Here is a 19169-nt window from a genome sequence, read left to right on the forward strand (position 1 = left end):
TGGTAAGGGGACTCGGGGTGCCCCCGGAGTCCCCTGCACTGCCCATGCACTTGGCATGGGCAGTGCAGGGGCCCCCAGGCAGAGCCCCATCGTGCCTTTCACTGCCCGAATTTCGTGCAGTGAAATGCGCGACGGGAGCTTCTGCATCCGCTGCACATCAGCATTGCCGCTGGCTCTATTGCGAGCCGGCAGCAATGTTGATGTGACTTTTCCGCTGGCCCAGTGGAAATGTCGTAATAGGGAGCAAGACATACCACCAGCAATGGCGGTATTCTGGCGCCCGCAGCCTCGGCGGTCTTTAGGAAAGACCGCTGAGGTTGTAATGAGGGCCTTAGTCTAATTCTCTCTGCCATTGGCTCCGTGTATAATGCAAATAGTAGTGGGGACAATTGGCATCCTTGTTGAGTGTCCCTAGTCACCTGAAAAGGGGAGGACCTTAGTCCATTAACCCAAGCCACTGCTTTAGGCCCATTGTAACTGCCCTGTATCCAATCAATGAACCCCCTACCTTCCACAACACTGCAAAAAATAGGGCCAATGCACCCGGTAAAACGCCTTTTCGCCATCTATGGATAACATTAGTGCCGGTATTCGAGATCGCTGACTCTTATCTAGCAGATGGCATATGCGTTTTGTGTTGTTGCTGCAATTACGTTCAGAAATGAATCCGGCCTGATCTGGGTCTACAATGCCTTGCATATACGGGGACGGTAGATTCGCCAGTATAGAGGTGAATATCTTGGCATCTACATTGATTAACGAAATTGGTCTATATGAGGAGCAGTGCAACGGATCCTTACCCCGCTTGGGTAAGACTGGGATCGTGGCGAGCTTCATGGAGTCTGTAAGGCAGCCTGTGTCGCTAAAGGAATTATATAGACGTGTGACGACAGGGGCCAATTGGCTAGCAAATAATTAATAAAATTCTGAGAGGTAACCATCCACCCCAGGAGCCTTGCTGGGTTGTAAGTGAGAGATCGCTAAAAGTACCTCATGCAACCTTATGCCCTGATCCAACCACAGTGAACCTGAGAGGGGCAGACTCTCTAGTGGCACTTGATCTAAGTAGGATATATAGTTCCCTTCTATTAAGAAGTCAGCGACATAAAGCCGGGCATAGAATCACTCAAAGGCTTGGACTATTTGTTCATCATGATGAATGTGTTCTCCTCGCAGACCCTCCTGTGCCTCCACCTGCTGTGGTGCTGTCTGGACCCACAGGCGGTGCACCAGGAGGTGACCGGCTTTATTGCTCCCCACATAATACTTTTGTTTAGTGCTGACCAAAGCATACGTTGCTCTATCCATGTCCACTGCTCATAGTTATTTACATGTGTTGTTAAATTATCAGCGTATTTTATGAGATCCCATCCGTTTGTGTTTTACCTCTAGCCTTTTTACCTGTCTCTCAAGTACAGTCCTTTTATCTCTCCAATGTCTATTAACACGGGTCGCTAGCTAAATCAATTGGCCTCAAAGGACTGATTTCAATGCGTTGCAAAGCATTCAATGGATGTGTCAGGGCAGTCATTATGTTACAAATATTCAGTGATGGCCCCTGACAGTTCTGTCATGTGTGTTTCACTCGTGAAGAGTCAGTGGTTGGGGCACCAAGTGCACTGCTGAGAGGTTGGGCTAGGAGAGGATACAGCCATATGGAGGAGGGTATGGTCTGAGAAACGCTGCTGTACCTATATCTATCTGAGTGACAGAGTGCAGAAAATGTGGTGTAGCTAGATAGAGATGAATTTGTGCATATGTCTGGTGGGCTGCTGAATAGAAAGTGTTATTTCTCTCTGCAGGGTGGTGATGCTGCCAAGAATCCGTTAGCCCATAATCTCCTAATGTCCCCAAACTCTGCGTGAAGAATGCCCCAGTCTGTCCCACCTGCTGCGCTGACCTATCCAGACTTGTATCAGGTACTAAGTTAAAGTCCCCTCCAATTAGTACATCCTTCTCTGCAGTGACCATTACTCTATCTAAGGCCTCTAATATAAAAGCCTCCTGCTGGTTATTAGGTGCATAAAGTGTAGCCAGAGTAAAAGTGTGCAGATGTGATGTGATGCGGAGTGACAATAACCTACTAGGAATATCGGCCTGTGTCTGGACCACCTTGCCCGGAAAGTGAGGAGCCATAAGAATAGCCATTCCAGCCTTTTTTGCTGTACCAGACGAGAAATATTGTCTATCAAACCACTTGGATCTTAAATGCTTCCAATCTGCTTGCACTAGGTGTGTTTCCTCTACTAGACATATATCACATCCAGAGTCCCGGATCGAAGACAGAAATGCTAAATGTTTTGCGGGGGCATTGAGACACCCGGATATTATAAATAATAATGCGTGCCAATATGGAATCAGCATGTAAAGACATATCTGTGAGGTGTGCCCCAGGCTGCTTGGAAGTAACCAACTAGCTTCCCATGTTGAGCTATAACTTACCAACTAGGTCTCGTATTGCATAATAGGTAAGAAAAAGAGCAGGAAAGGATAATATAGAGTGTCCAACACAGAAAAAAAAAGGAGAACCATTGCGGCCTTTCCCAGCACTGCTGCGAACCAACATGCTGAGGTATCCCGGTCAAAATGGGGTAGGAGGCCCCGCAGTCGGCATATGCCTTGATCGAAAACTGGAGACAGGCCTCTCTGGTCTAACTTTGTGCCGTGCCTGGTAGGCAGTAGGGTGTGCCACTGTTGGAGTCTGTTGCGTGTTCAGTGCCAAGCAGTTATCTTTCAGTCATTATCCAGGTCAGAGGCTTGATCCTGGGAATTCAGCTGTCTAAGAAGGGCTGCCCTTTCACTATGACTCTCCATTGCAGTCGGTCCAGCCATCTTTCCCTTCTTCTTTCTCGCTGGAAGTCTGAAGGGTGCCGATGAGCATGAGGGGCTTGATTGCGAGGGGTAGAGCTCTTCATCGTTCTGATTCTTGGAGATGGGTAGCACTGTCTGTTCCTCTTCCAAAGTGTGCACGCTGTGCGTCTCAGATTCCCATACGAATGTGAGACGGTAAGGGTGACCCTAGCGGGAGGGCACCTCCTGCTGTTGCAAAACTTCTGTAGCTGCCGGTGTCACTAGAGTGCTTTGGGGGAGAGGTCCTGGTACAGCCAGATCTTGTTACCCTCAAAGTGGATGTGGTTGCATTCTCCTGTGGCTGCCATAATGATTTCTTTTTGCCTATAGAAGTGAAGGCAAGTTGAAATGTCTTGTTGCATAATAGATGTAGCAGGTCTCCCAGACTTATGAATTCTGTCCACAATGATCTTTTGAGGTGCGAGTTCCGGCACAACATGGTGGAACATTCTGCGAGCATAATCCTCCAGATTCCATCTGGCTGCCTGCAACGGGTCTCCCTTAATTCTAATGTGGGCCCTCCTAGACCGATTTTCAAGATCTTCTACCTGATATCGTAGTTCCCCGTTTTTGTCGTGCAAATCCAATATTTCACACCAGCAAGTGTCTAATTCTTCTGCCTGTGTTCCACCAGTTCGTTCAAGGCCATCCACTTGGTCTCGCAGTTCATTCATGTCCTTCGTGAGGCCCTTGATATCCTTTGGAAGGTCTTGTTTAACTGTTGTGATATCTGCGCGTAAAGCTCCAAAGAGGGTCTCCAAGAGGGCGCGGGTAACTGGTTCGGCTTCGTCTGGTGTTCTGGTGGCATCGGTTGACTGACCTCCTTGTGTTGATCTGCTTTTTACCCAAGTGTCTTCGTGAGTAAGTCTCTAATCATAGCATCTTTCTTATGGGAGCGGGGACTCGCAGTGTTCTCTCCCGCAGCGGAGTCCCTTCATCTGTCACAGAACGACGGTCCACCACCAGTGTCCCGGTGCCTTCGCAATGCCCCAGCTACATCTTGAGCACTTATTTAGCCTTCTGGCCAGGCACTCCAAGAAAATTGGCTTGCAGTGGGCACCGCAACGTTGGTCTTTTGAATACACAGGTGTGCAAGACTCACCATCCGGTGTTATCTGCCTCATTCCCGAGGCTCAGCCATCGTCCACATACGTATGCTGCAGTGATGTCCCCTCTAGACGGAGATGTGTGACCCCACTGAGTCCAGCTGGTACTGTAGTCCTTTCTGGCGCTGCCGGGCTCTATAGGCAGGACTGTTCCTGGTGCCCTCCAAGAGTAGCTGCCATCGGTCACAACCCTGCTATGTTACTCCACGTGGCTGTGCTGTGCCCCCTCAGCGGTCTACAATGCGGGCCCTGGTGCCACCGCGTGGCACCCACTGTTGCACGGGGCCCATGTCAGGTGACTACCAAAGGCCCCGTCTCCAGGGACCAGTCCTTCCTCTTACATGGGGTCCGTGGCTGTGGGAGGCAGGGTCGCGTCAAGCACGCGTTTGTGTAGTCAGACATGGGGCAGAGAGCGCACCATCTTCGTTGAGGACTGCAGGCCTCCGTTAGCGCTTACCTTCGGGCAGCTGCCATTTTGGGATCAGGGGTGCCGCTGAGTGCTTCGCCGGAATCAATTAAACGGGGACCCGGGCCACTTCTTCAAGCGTCCTGGCGCTCCACCATCTGCTAGCGATGCTACGGATGCCCTTTCTCCGGAGGCCCGATCTCCACTGCTAGCATCAGTCCGACGGCGGAGCTCAGAGATTTCACTCACGTCCAGACGCCACTTTGCTGACACCCCCTTTCTCACCCCTTTTCTCCATCTTTAAGAGCCTTTTAGTAAAAAGTATTGCAAATGTTGATTTATTTAGGATTATGGCTGGGCTGGAGGTAGTTAAGAAATTTAGAAGCTTATTATCCATTTAGATGTTTCTCTTTCCACATGTCTTACATGCACTTAAGAGAAATTTCTTCTGTCCCTGCTCTGTTATGTTGAAGAGAACAAATCTCTGAATGTCTGAAGTTGAATGTCCTGAAGAAGCGTCTTTGAGCAGAGAGGGTTCCTCACTGTGATGTGTGGTAGAAAAATATAACAGTTGTCAGCCTCTGGCAATGGAACACCCGAGAGTGCTGATCTCTAATTGGCTGTAGTTTGGGTCATATATAGTGATGTGAATGGGTCACAAAAGTCTATTGTATCAATCAGTGTAATTGAGTATACCACACAGTTCTTACGTGAAAATTAGAAGGTGAAACTTCCAGCAGGCGGAACTTGCATCCAGCCAGCGCTTCCTAATGGTCGGCCTGAACTTTTGATTTAGTCCAGGACCACCATCACCCGATGCTCACAGTTGCCACTTTTTGCATTTTGACGCTATTTGTAATTTTAACCTTTAAAAAAATAATCACTCTGGCTCTACTGTTTGGATTTTTTTGTTGTTTTCTGTCATTTTATTTATTAAGATATGTAGGAAAGTACCATCTTTCTTGGCATGTTACCCTCAATTTCTGCCAGATTGTCAGGGCTTTGACTGTGTCACTGGGACCCTGCTAGTCAGGACCCCAGTGTAGGAAAGTACCATCTTTCTTGGCATATTACCCCCAATTTTACATGTATGTCAGTATGTTTTTGCCCTGTCTCACCGGGATCCTACTAGCCAGGACCCCAGTACTCATAGTTTGTGGCCTAATGTGTATGCCTGTGTAGTGCCTAACTGTGTCACTGAAGCTCTGCTAATCAGAAGCTCAGTGCTCATGCTCTCTCTGCCTTTAAATATGTCACTATAGGCTAGTGACTACATTTACCAATTCTAATTGGCACACTGGACCCCCCTTATAAGTCCCTAGTATATGGTACCTAGGTATCCAGGGCACTGGGGTTGCAGGAGATCCATATGGGCTGCAGCATTTCTTTTGCCACCCATAGGGAGCTCAGACAAACCCTTACACAGGACTGCCATTGCACCCTGCGTGAAATAACGCACACGTTATTTCACAGCCATTTTCACTGCACTTAAGTAACTTATAAGTCACCTATATGTCTAACCTTCACTTGCTGAAGGTTAGGTGCAAAGTTACTAAGTGTGAGGGCACTCTCGCACTAGCAAACGTGCCCCCACAAAGTTCAGGGCCATTTCCCCGGACTTTGTGAGTGCGGGGTCACTATTACACGTGTGCACTACATATGGGTCAATATCTATGTGTAGCTTCACAATGGTAACTCCGAATATGGCCATGTAACATGTCTAAGATCATGGAATTGTCCCCCATTCCAAATCTGGTATTGGGGAGCCAATTCCATGCATCCTGGGGGTTCCACTATGTACCCCCAGTACTGCCAGCTCTCTGAGGCTTGCACTGCAGCTACAGCTGCTGCCACCTCACAGACAGGGTTCTGCCCTGCTGGGGTCTGGGCAGTCCAGTCCCAGGAAAGCAGAACAAAGCATTTCCTTGAGAGCAGGGTGTTACACCCTTTCCCTTTGGAAATAGGTGTTACAGACTGGGGAGGGGTAGCATTTCCTCTGGAAATGCTTCAAAGGGCACAGATGGTGCCCTCTTTGCATAAGCCAGTCTACACCGGTTTATGGAACCCCAGTCCCTGCTCTGGTGCGAAACTGGACAAAGGAGAGGGGAGCGACCACTCCCCTGTCCATCACCACCCCAGGGGTGGTGCCCAGAGCTCCTCCAGTGTGTCTCAGACCTCTGCCATCTTGTTTTCAGAGACCCACTACACTTGCCTAGGGGTGCATTCGTGGTTTGTATTCCACTTACTTAGTATATGGTTTGTGATGCCCCTAGGCCTATTGCATTCTATTGTGTTTTACAGTGTTTGCAATACTTTCTGACTGTTTTACTTACCTGATTTGGTTATTTGTTTATATTTTGTGTATGTTACTTACCTCCTAAGGGAGTGTATCCTCTGAGATATTTTTTGCACATTGTCACTAAAATAAAGTACCTTTATTTTTGGTAACTATGAGTATTGTCTTTCTTATGGTGTAGTGCATATATGATATAAGTGGTATTGCATGAGCTTTGCATGTCTCCTAGTTCAGTCTTGGCTACTCTGCTATAGCTACCTCTATCAGCCTAAGCTGCTAGAACACTACTACACTCTACTAATAATGGATAACTGGACCTGGTATAAGGTGTAAGTACCATTGGTACCCACTACAAACCAGGCCAGCCTCCTACACCCAGTGATTATGGTGGTTTGTAGCCTACATGTCAGTATGTTTTACTGTGTTGTCAGTATGCTTGACTGTGTCACTGGAGCCCTACTAATCAGAACTCCAGGGCCTATGCTCTCTCTGTTTCCAAATGTGTCACTATAGACTAGTGACTACATATTTAACTCCAGATTGGCATACTGGATCCCCCTTATAAGTCCCTAGTATATGGTACCTAGGTACCCAGGGCATTGGGGTTCCAGGAGATCCTTATGGGCTGCAGCATTTCTTTTGCCACCCATAAGGAGCTCATACCAACACTTCTTCAGGACTGCCATTGCAGCCTGAGTGAAATAGTGTAAGCACTATTCCACAGCCATTTTTCACTGCACCAGGTCACTTATAAGTCACCTATATATCTAACTTTCAGACCCTGAAGGTTAGGTGCATAGTACCTTTGTGTAAGTGCACCCCTGCACTAGCAGAGGTGCCCCCACGCCGTCCAGGCCCAATTTCCCGGACTTCGTGAGTGCGGGGACACCATTATAAGCGTGCACTACATATATATCAATACATATACGTAGCTCCAAGACGGTAACCTTGAATATGGCCGTGTGAGGTGTCTAAGATTGAGAAATAGTACCCCCAATCTGATTCTGGTATTCGGGGGCCAATTCCATGCACCCTGGGTGCTCCACCATGAACTCCCAGTACTACCAAACCATCTCTCTGAGGTTTCCACTGCAGCCCCAGCTGCTGCCACCTCACATACATACTTCTGCCCTCCTGGGGCTTGAGCAGCTCAATCCCAGCAAGGCAGAACAATGCATTTCCTTTGGGACAGGGCTGTTACACCCTCTCCCTTTGGAAATAGTTGTTACAGGCATGGGAGAGGTACCCTCCCAGTGCCTCTGGAAATGCTTTGAAGGGCACAGATGGTGACCTCCTTGCATAATCCAGTCTACACTCGTTCAGGGACCCCCCAGTCCTTGCTCTGGCGTGAAACTTGACAAAGGAAACGGGAGTGACCACTCCCCTGTCCATCACCACCCCGGGGGGTGCCCAGAGCTCCTCCAGAGGGTCCCTGGGCTCTCCAATCTTGCTGTCAGAATGGTCAGGGAACTCTGGGAGCATCTGAGTGGCCAGTGCCAGCAGGTGACGTCAGAGATCCCTCCTGATAGGTGCTTACCTGGGTAGGTGACCAATCACACTCTTAGAGCTATTTAGGGTCTCTCCTCTGGATGTTTCCTCAGATTCGGTTTTGCAAGATTCCAGCAGGACTCCTCTGCAACAGTAGAAGCTTCACCTTCTACTGTCAGATCAACCGCAGCACTGCTCCAGGAACTCTACAACTGCAGCAAAGTATCCAAGAAGGCTACTGCAACTCTGTAACTTCAGCTCCTGCCAGCAACTGCAACAGTTTCCAGGTTGTGCACGCTCTGAAGACTGCCTGTCTTCATCCTGCACCAAAAGGACTGAAGGAATCTCCCGTGGAGTGACGAAGTCAATTCCCTGCTTCAGCAGGCACCTCTCTGCAGCAACGACTGGTACTCTGGGTCCCCTCTGCTGACGATCAGCGTGGATCCTGGAACTCAGGTGGTGGACCAAAGTGACACAGACTGTCCAAAGGTCCAACTGTCCAAATTTGGTGGAGGTAAGGGCTTGCCTCCCCGAGCCAGACAGTACCTCTGTGCACCAAGTGTATTACAGCTCCCAGGGCTTCTGTGCTCTTCTCCAAGGAATCCTTAGTGCACAGCGTAGCCCAGGTCCCCAGCAATCTATCCTGCGACGCTCAGCTCTCTGAGTTCTTCTCCGGTGGCGTGGAATCCCTTTGTGTAGTGCTGCAATGACTGCGAATTGCAACTCCTTTGTCCCCGTGTCCTGGGACTCCTGTGGGTGCTGCCTGGTCTTCTGAGGGCTCTCTGAAGTGCTGAGTGCCCCCTCTGTCTCCTCAGTCTGAGATAAGACCTCCAGGTCCCTCCCGGGTCCAGGTAGCGCCTTCTCACACCAAACGTGTTTTTTGGGTGAGCAAAGGCTTGTTGGCGGAATCCAATGATGAAAACCAGCCTGCATTCTTCTGCTCGACGTGGGACATCTCTTGCACCAAGCAGGAACCTGCAGTTGCCTTCTTTGGTGCATTTCTGACTTTTTCTTCTAACCGGAGAATCCACTTTTGCACCTTCATCCAGGTTAGCAGGGGCTCCTGTTCTTCCTGGACTCTCCAGCTGTTCTTGGACTTGGTCCCCTCTCTCCACAGGTCTTCAGGCAGGAATTCATTGTTGGTGTCTTGCAATCTTGCATGGTTTTTGCATTATTCTTTATCAAGACTTATAGTGTGTTCTGGGGAAACTTTCTGTACTTTACTCATAATTTCTTGGGCATGCCTTTGGTGTTTTCTTACACTCCCAGCGACCCTCTACACACTACTCTTGCCTAGGTTGGAAATCGACATTCAAATTCCACTATTTTAGTATATGGTTTGTGTTCTCCCAGGCCCATTGTAACCTATGGTGATTTTCACTATTTGCACTATTCTATGACTGTTTCCTTACAACACGTAAAGCACAATATTTTGCAAATAGAGATCGGTGCTGGGGCATATTGACAATATCACAAGGAATAATGGCCAGCACAGTGTAATTGTTCTTCAAATGTTATGGCCATACCACTATCAATGTAATCTGCATATACTGACTGGGTTTTCATTTGCCCTTATACATTACCAAACCAGAAAAATCTTAATGCCTCCCAGATCTCTCAAAAAGTACAATGGCCTATGCTATAATGAAGAGTTTTTCAGATTATATTGTGTTGCTTTGTATTTTCTATTTGGAAGTGGAAGAATACCAGCTGCGTCTTTTAGCTTCCCCAAACACGTGGATACAATACAGATAAAATGCACAAAAAATAAACACGGAAATTTAAGAAAATAAATACCAAAAACCAAGAGTGTAATTGCAAAACACACAGGGCCCAAGTAAGAATTTGGCGGACAGGTACTACATCACAAACATGACTGATATCCTGCCTGCCTTATAACAAGTGCATTAAGCAGTAATGCAATTGCAAGAAAGCGGATGGGACAGCTGTCAGGTTTGTGATAGACTACCCATTCGCCAAATTCTAAATCAGGCACATAGTTTTCTTTGTAAAGTATCACAACCTCGGAATTTAGGTAGCTTTTTCCAACGCTGTATCTACTGGACAAACATTGCACATTTCCTAACAGTTTGGATTAAGAAGGACTTTTCCCAAAACCTCAAATTGAAACACATATCTATATGGATACCATCTCAATGAAGAAGTTGCAAATTTCCTGCAAGAGGACAATGATCCTAGATGGTGTATTGTAATACTGAGAATTAGCCCAGATAAAGCAGACGGTGTACATCAAGCCACTAATTGTGGAGAGAACCTGGAAGGAAGCACAAGGACATACGATTAGAAAGGGTGCTTGTACACCATAAAACGTACTTCAGCAAATGACTTAACGATGCAAATGATTGCAGATGCACATGGTCAGAAATATACATCATAGAATCTGCACATGCTAGTGCCCTGAAAGTGCTCACATGAAACTTGATTATTACCAGGATTTTATTATTACCTGAGGAAATTCTTTTTGCTCAATTTCATCCAATAGTATTTTAAAGGGTTTTAAATATAAAACAATATCCTTTGCTTCCTTCATTCCTGTAAAAAGGGAAATGTTACATTATACCTTCAAGCATATTACTACCAAAACAAACTGGGGTTCGAAACCCTATGTTAACCAGATCGTTGTAAGGTGCAGACAATACCTGCATCAAGGTCCTTGTATATGTTTTGAAGAGCTGGCCAGTAACTACTCCTTGCTTTTTCCAAAATCTCTGATATTTTATGGACTTTTGGCATCAGCAACTGAAAAGAAAAGGCGAATGATTAAAAAATTACTAAAATAGATCGGTAAAACTGGCTGGTGGCAACAATACAAAAGACAAAGAAGAACTAGAGAAACATTAGTGACAAACGCTGGACGTCGGCACATATTGTACAGTATAGCTAAGAAATACGTGAAAGCATGCACCTGCGATTAAATATTCTAAAGAAAATGTAACTCGGTTTTTAAATGCTTTTCTGAGGAATCCTTAAAAATGACTAAGTTGGAAATACTTAGGGCTGTTTGAACAAAAGCTTTTAAACCAAAGATATGCAACTTTCAATCGGGCTCTCTGACACGAAGCTTATGAAAACCCATCAGAGTGTTGCAATAACTTAGTCATGCATTTTCTACAAAGATATTCCTGTCTCTCCGTGAACCATCTAATATATTTACTAACTGCATCTCAAAGATAGTACTGATTAATTTTGTGCGACCAGGGAAGCATACCCATAATTCTCAAACAAGAATGAGGGTAGGTCGCTTATGAGTCTAGGGAGGGATAGGCATTCTTAAACCATGATCCCTTTTAGCTATAGATGAGTAAGTCCAAACTTTAGGCATTGCCACAGCATATAAACAGCATTTTAACAGCAAAGGTACAAGTGGTTGAATGTCAGCTACCAGGTTCCTTTTCACCATTCCAGTATAGCTCCTGATTTACACCTGTGATTTGGAAATATTTCATGCTAAGTGCAAAGTTTGGAATTAAAGGACTACTATGCTGAGTAAAAAAAACACTTACCTGCAAACCAGCGTTACTTTTTTCCTAAAGATTTACCTGCTTGGATTAAGTCTTTAAGCTGGGAAACCACAGTAATTTACGTAAGTATAGATGTATTCAAGTGTTAACATTTAATGTAGAATTACAAGTATAGATGTATTAAAGCGTACCCATTTAATACAGAAGCGTCCATTTACTAGACCATTTAACTCATGGCACTGAACTCCATTTACCCTAGTGGCCAACATAGTTCAGATTCCAAAACAGCAATAATTAAGGAATAAGATAGCATGCCGCACGGACGTGGAGGGTGGGTTACATGTGACTCTAGAAGATACCAACACACGAAGACTGTAGCTACACGTAATTTTCTCTCCCTTTAACTTTGGATCTTTTATAGAGATTGTAGGAAAGTACCATCTTGCCTGGCATGTTACCCTCATTTTCACTGTATGTATGTTTGTTTTTGCCCATGTGTCACTGGGATCCTGCTAGGCAGGACCCCAGTGCTCATAATGTATGCCCTATATGTGTTCCCTGTGTGGTGCCTACCTGTATCACTAAGGCTCTGCTAACCAGAACCTCAGTGTGTATGCTCTCTCTGCTTTCTAAAATTGTCACTGCAGGCTAGTGACTAATTTTACCAATTCTCATTGGCACACTGGTACACTCATATAATTCCCTTGTATATGGTACTTAGGTACCCAGGGTATTGGGTTCCAGGAGAGCCCTATGGGCTGCAGCATTTCTTTTGCCTTCCATAGGGAGCTCAGACAATTCTTACACAGGACTGCCACTGCAGTCTGAGTGAAATAACATCCACGTTATTTCACAGCCATTTTTCACTGCACATAAGTAACTTATAAGTCACCTATATGTCTAACCCTCACTTGGTGAAGGTTAGGTGCCAAGTTACTTAGTGTGTGGGCACCATGGCACTAGCCAAGGTGCCCCCATATTGTTCAGGGCAAATTCCCTGAACTTTGTGAGTGCGTGGACACCATTACACACGTGCACTACACATAGGTCACTACCTAGGTGTATTATCACAATGGTAACTCCCAACATGGCCATGTAACATGTCTAAGATCATGGAATTGTCACCCCAATACCATCCTGGTATTGGTGGGACAATTCCATTATCCCCCGGGTCTCTAGCACAGAACCCGGGTACTGCCAAACTGCCTTTCCGGGGTCCCCACTGCAGCTGCTGCCAACCCCTCAGACAGGTTTCTGCCCCCCTGGGGTCTGGGTAGCCTAGTCCCATGAAGGCAGAACAAAGGATTTCCTCTGAGAGAGGGTGTTACACCCTCTCCCTTTGGAAATAGGTGTGAAGGGCTGGGGAGGAGTAGCCTCCCACAGCCTCTGGAAATGCTTTGATGGGCACAGATGGTGCCCATCTCTGCATAAGCCAGTCTACACAGGTTCAGGGATCCCCCAGCCCTGCTCTGGTGCGAAACTGGACAAAGGAAAGGGGAGTGACAACTCCCCTGACCAGTATCTCCCAGGGTAGGTGCCCAGAGCTCCTCCAGTGTGTCCCAGACCTCTGCCATCTTGGATTCAGAGGTGTTGGGGCACAATGGACTGCTCTGAGTGGCCAGTGCCAGCAGGTGATGTCAGAGACCCCTCCTGATAGGTGCTTGCCTCTCTTGGTAGCCAAACCTCCTTTCTTGGTAGCCAAACCTCCTTTTCTGGCTGTTTAGGGTCCCTCCTCTGGGCTATTCGTCAGATAACGAATGCAAGAGCTCACCAGAGTTCCTCTGCACTTCCCTCTTCGACTTCTGCCAAGGATCGACCGCTGACTGCTCCAGGACGCCTGCAAAACCGCAACAAAGTAGCAAGATGACTAACAGCAACATTGCAGCGCCTCATACTGCCGGCTTTCTCGACGTTTTCTGGTGGATGCATGCTCCTTGGGCTGTGTGCCTTCACCCTGCACTGGAAGCCAAGAAGAAATCTCCTGTGGGTCGACAGGAATCTTCCCCCTGCCTGCGGGGACCCCGGAGTACTGTTGTGTAATATATTCATAAGTGCAATCATCAGCTCCTTGACAAAAAAGGTCTGTGAAAAACACTTAAGAATAACAATGTGCAGCCTATGTGAACAGCTACACAGGCCAAATTGTTAGAAGAAAAAACAGTTGTAGTGTAAATTCACGTTTAAACCTCAATTTATTCTATAAATACATAAATAAATACATTCTCATATTTTATTTACACCTCTCATGAGAATAAAACAATGTAGGGCAGTGTAGCCCATAGGCTGCCATTATACAGAATGAAAATAGAGCTGTGCCTTTAAGAAAGTAAAGTCTTCCTGTGTCCCATCATGCACAGCAAAAGGCAGTTGCCTCAGTTCTTTTTTGGAGGCTAGTAACCTGACATGAAGAAACAAAACATTTGTTGGAGTACCAACCTCAATAATATTCATGTTCTATGTCAACTCCACCGGGGAGGAGGGAGGGTTGCTTATGACTATCATGGAAATACCCCTACGAGAGAACTGGAGTTACAGGTAAGAAACCATTCCTTCTCTCGTAGGGGATTTCCATGTATAGTCATAAGCACTGAATAGAGTAGCAAGCCCATCCCCATAACCGCGGTGGAGTAGACATAAGAATACTGAGAAAACATGAATCATGCAAACAAATTCTTGAGCAAGGCCTGTCCAACCTGCGCATCTGCCCTAGCGTCTGTATCAAGGCAGTAATGCTTAGTAAAGGTATGGACCGACCTCCAAGTGGCAGCCTTGCATATTTCTGCCAAAGGGACATTTCTCATCAAGGCTACAGTAGCTGCTTTCCCTCTGGTAGAGTGGGCTTTTGGCCTACCACCAAGGGATTTGTTTGCTAACTGATAACATAACATTATACATGAAACAATCCACCTGGATAACGATTGTTTAGATGTGCCCAAACCTGTTCTGATTGGGCCATAGTTAATAAAAAGCTGTTGTGATTTTCGTAAGCTTTTTGTCCTGTCCAAGTAAAATTTCAAGACTCTCTTTACATCCAGAGAGTGCAGAGTTCTCTCAGCAGGAGTAGCTGGATTCTGAAAGAAAGTCGGTAATGAAATTGTTTGGTTCACATGAAAGTCGGAGACTACCTTAGGTAAAAATTTTGGATGAGTTCTCATTACCACTTTCGCAGAATGAAAAACCGTGTAGGGTTCCTGAGCACAAAGGGCCTGGATTTCGCTGACCCTACGCGCTGAAGTGATTGCCACCAGAAAAGCAGCTTTCCATGTGAGATGCTGCAGCGATGCCTTATGTATCGGCTCAAATGGCGACAGCATCAGACGTGATAAGACAACGTTCAGTTCCCATGGAGGAGAAGGCTTTCTAATGGGAGGAAAAACCTTCTTTAAACCTTCTAGGAAATCCTTAATAATCGGAATCCGAAAAAAGGAAGTTTGTGAAGGACTCTTTCTGTATGCCGTTATCGCCGCCAAGTGAACTTTTATTGACGACAGTTGTAAGCCCAATTTTGCCAAACTTAACAAGTATGGCAGGATAGATTGTTCTCCACAGGAAACCGGGTCAATGTTGTTGTGCAAACACCAAATGCAGAATCTCTTCCACTTGCTTGCATAGGCTGATCGTGTGGAAGGGCGCTTTGCTTCCTTCAGAATTTCCATACAGTCCTGAGGTAGGTTCAAATGTCCATATTGCACTAGCTCAGGAGCCATGCTGCCAAACTCAACGATGAGGGGTTGGGATGAGATATCTGCCCTCTGAACTTCGTGAGAAGGTCCGGACGAAATGGTAGCCTGATGTGTGGTTTGAGTGACCGGTGAAGAAGGTCTGGGAACCACCACTGGCGTGGCCACTCCGGAGCAATTAGGATCATTTTGGTCTGAGCATTGGACAGCTTCTGGAGGACCGCCGGAATCAGGGGAAGCGGTGGAAAGGCGTAAAGAAATGCTCCTGACCAGCTTATCCACAGGGCATTCCCCAGTGTCCCTGGATGGTAATATCTGGAGGTGAAGTTTTGGCATTTTTTGTTTTCTGGGGTTGCGAATAGGTCTATAGAGGTGGTACCCCAGAGTGCGAAAATGGAATGAACGACGTCGTCGTGTAGTACCCATTCGTGGTTCTCGTCCATTACCCGACTGAGGGCATCTGCTTGAACATTCTGGATGCCGGGCAGGTGAGTTGCCACTAGCGACAGGTTCCTGGCTAGAAGCCAATGCCAGATTGTCTGAGCCTCTCTGGATAAAATTCTGGACCTGGTGCCTCCTTGTTTGTTCACGTAGTACATAGTGGCCACGTTGTCTGTCTGGAGAAGGAGAGTTTCCGTTCTCAGAGAGGGAAGGAAGGCTTTGAGCGCAAGGTGGACTGCGCGAAGTTCCAGCAGGTTGATGTGATAGAGACTCTCTCTCTGTGACCACTCGCCTTGGACTCGAAGATGTTCCATGTGCGCCCCCCATCCGAGCAGTGACGCATCTGTTACGATGGTTTGAGATGGAGGCCGTTGTTGGAACGGAATCCCCACCAAGAGATTGCTGGGTAAACACCACCACTTGAGGGATTGTAGGGTGTGAGGAGAAAGAAGGACTTTGTTCTCCCAATCGTCCCTCAGTTGACACCACTGATCCTCCAGATTTTCCTGCAATGGTCTCATATGGAGGCGAGCATTGGGAACCAGATGGATACAAGACGCCATCGAGCCCAGTAGAGAAGCTATTATTCTTGCAGTGGCTTGAGGTCTTTCCTGCAGTTGTTTGCACTTTTGGAGAATCGATAACCGTCGTTCCTCCGAAGGAAACACCTTTCCTAGCCTGGTATCTACAATGGCCCCTAAGTAATGCAACCTCTGAACAGGTGTTGCTGTAGATTTCAGGAGATTGACTTGAAGACCAAGTTTTTGCAGCAGTTGTAGAGTCCATTCGAAATGTTGCTGTGCCTCGAGACAACTGGAGGCCTTTATGAGCCAATCGTCTAGATAGGGGTAGACGAATATTCGCTGTTTCCTCAAGTGGGCGGCTACTACCGCCATGCATTTGGAAAAAGTTCTCGGCGCTGATTTTAGGCCGAAAGGTAGAACTGCAAATTGGTAATGGCGTTTTCCGACGGTGAACCTTAGGAATTTTCGATGTTTCTTGGTTACTGGGATATGAAAGTAAGCGTCGCAAAGATCTATCGCACATAGCCAGTCGCCCTGACGTAGATGTGGGTAAATTTGGTGTAAGGCTAACATCCTGAATTTTTCTTTGCGAATCCATTTGTTTGCTGTCCTCAGATCTAAGATGGGACGAAACTCTTGTTTGTCTTTTTTCGGTACAAGGAAATATCTCGAATAAATCCCCTTCCCTTGTTGGCTGATGGGAACGGGTTCTATGGCTCTTTTTTGCAATAGGATATTGACCTCTAACTGTAGAGCTTCGAGATGGTGGTTGGCTGTTTTGGGTGGAACAGATGGTGGAGAACTGGTGAATCTGAGAGCGTAACCATGTCTCACAATATTCAATACCCAGGCGTCTGTTGTGATGCGTAGCCACTCGTCCAGATGATTTGAGATACTTCCCCCTACCGGAGTGGATAACGGAGGAGGGGGAAGCAAAGATTCAGGGCTTAGACGTGGGAGCCTGTCGAGTTGCCTGAGTTTGAGGTGTTGAACGACCCCTTGTCGACCTTCGCTGAGTGGAGAAACCCCTTTGATGCTGCTGTTGTTGCTGCTGCTGGGGGCGCAAAGACATCCAGTGTGGCGACTGATACCGGTGGGTGAAAAGTCGTCGTTGATATGGCCGGAAAACCTTTCTTTGTTCTTTCGGTCTTTCCATGCCTACCGCTTTCAGGGTATCTAGTTCAGCCTTCATTCTAGCCATCTCGTCATCGGCATGAGAACCGAACAAGGTGGAGCCCGAGAAAGGTAAGTTTTGTATTCTCTGCTGCGCTTCAGGTTTGAGTGATGTAAGTCTCAACCATGCATGCCTTCTGAGCGCTATCCCGTGTGCATAATTGTGTGCTGATAGCACCGAAGAGTCAGCTGCAGCACTTATAATTTGGTTAGAAACCATGGCTCCGACACCCACGACCTCCAGGAAATCTTCCCTTTTATCCTTAGGAAGATGTTCCGCAAACTGCATTAAAGAGTCCCAGAGAGCACGGTCGTATCGCCCTAATAACGCAGTAGCGCTGGCTGCCTTCATTGTGACGGCTGCAGTAGAACATACTTTTCGTCCTGCAGCATCTATCTTTCTGCTCTCTTTATCTGGAGGCGAAGAAGAAGACGGTGAGGTTGAATGCAGTTTCTTTGCCGCTACTATGACCACCGAATCAGGTACTGGGTCCGACCTCAAGAATAGAGGATCTTGTTCTGGTGGACGATATTTTTTAATAAGTCTGGAAGGAGCAGACTTTGTTGCGGCCGGTGCAAGGAAAATATCCATTGCTGGTTCAAGGAGACCTGGAACCAGTGGAAGCAAAGGTCTGGAAGATGTCCTGTGATGCAAGGTCTCGAAGATCACTGACGTCGATGGGGCAGGTACCGCCAGCGGGATGTTCAGCTTGGTCGCCCCTCGTACTAAGACCTCCTGGAACGTATTCACATCATCTATGGGGGACACTCTCGGGGACGGTGAGTCCGATAGGGTTGGAGAGTAGTCCCGTGTAGACGAAGAAGAACGCCTGTGATGTGAATGCTGAGATCTCTGTGATTCATGACGGTGCCGAGAGGAAGAAGAGCGTCTAGAGGAATGTCCCGAACGTCTTAAAGACCGCGTTGGAGTCCTCAAAACAAACTCTGAAGGCGGAGCCGGAAGAGGCGCCGTAGGTGTTACCGGCGTCCGTGGCAATGGTGATTGTCGAGGAGAGAGTTGTGGAGACGCTGGAAGGAGGATGAGTGAAGCCGAGGATTCTGAGGTTGTATAAACCCTTCTAGGTCTTTTTGATTGTCTCGACGTCGACACACTCCTCGACGTCGAAGTACGGTGACGGCGAGTGCCCTTCGCCGTCGATTCTTCTCGCCGTTGAGAATCTCTCGACGACGACCCTCGACGTCGGCGTGATGACGGTGAACGCCTACGACGTCGAGCACCCCTCGACGTTGATCGCTCTCGCCGTGTCGACGGCGAGCCGGATTCAGATCTCCTCGACGTGGAACGTCCTCGCCGTGTCGACGGCAACCCAGATCTCGACGGCGAAAGTCCACGCCATCTCGACGGCAAAATCGTCGTCGACGGCGAGCGATGTCTCTTTCTCGCCGGCGAACCACTCCTCGACGGCGAGCATGTTGGCGCCGTTCCTTGCCTCGACGTCGACGCCCTCGACGTCGTCGGAGACCTGTGCCGTTTTTGAGCCGGTCTGGTCGGAGTTATAGAGGAACCAGTGTGAGCCCTGGTAGAAGACTGACCTTCTCCTCGCTCTGTGGTAGAATGACCACTTTTCCTCCTGTCCTCTTTCGCCTGGAGTCGGATCTTCTCCCTGTCACGAAGGGTCCTTCTGGAGAAGGTTTTGCAGATGTCACACGACTCCGGTTTGTGGCTGGATGGAAGGCAAATTATGCAGACCCGATGTGGATC

The sequence above is a fragment of the Pleurodeles waltl genome, chromosome 7 (genome assembly GCF_031143425.1).
Source record: "Pleurodeles waltl isolate 20211129_DDA chromosome 7, aPleWal1.hap1.20221129, whole genome shotgun sequence".
Lineage (NCBI taxonomy): Eukaryota > Metazoa > Chordata > Amphibia > Caudata > Salamandridae > Pleurodeles > Pleurodeles waltl.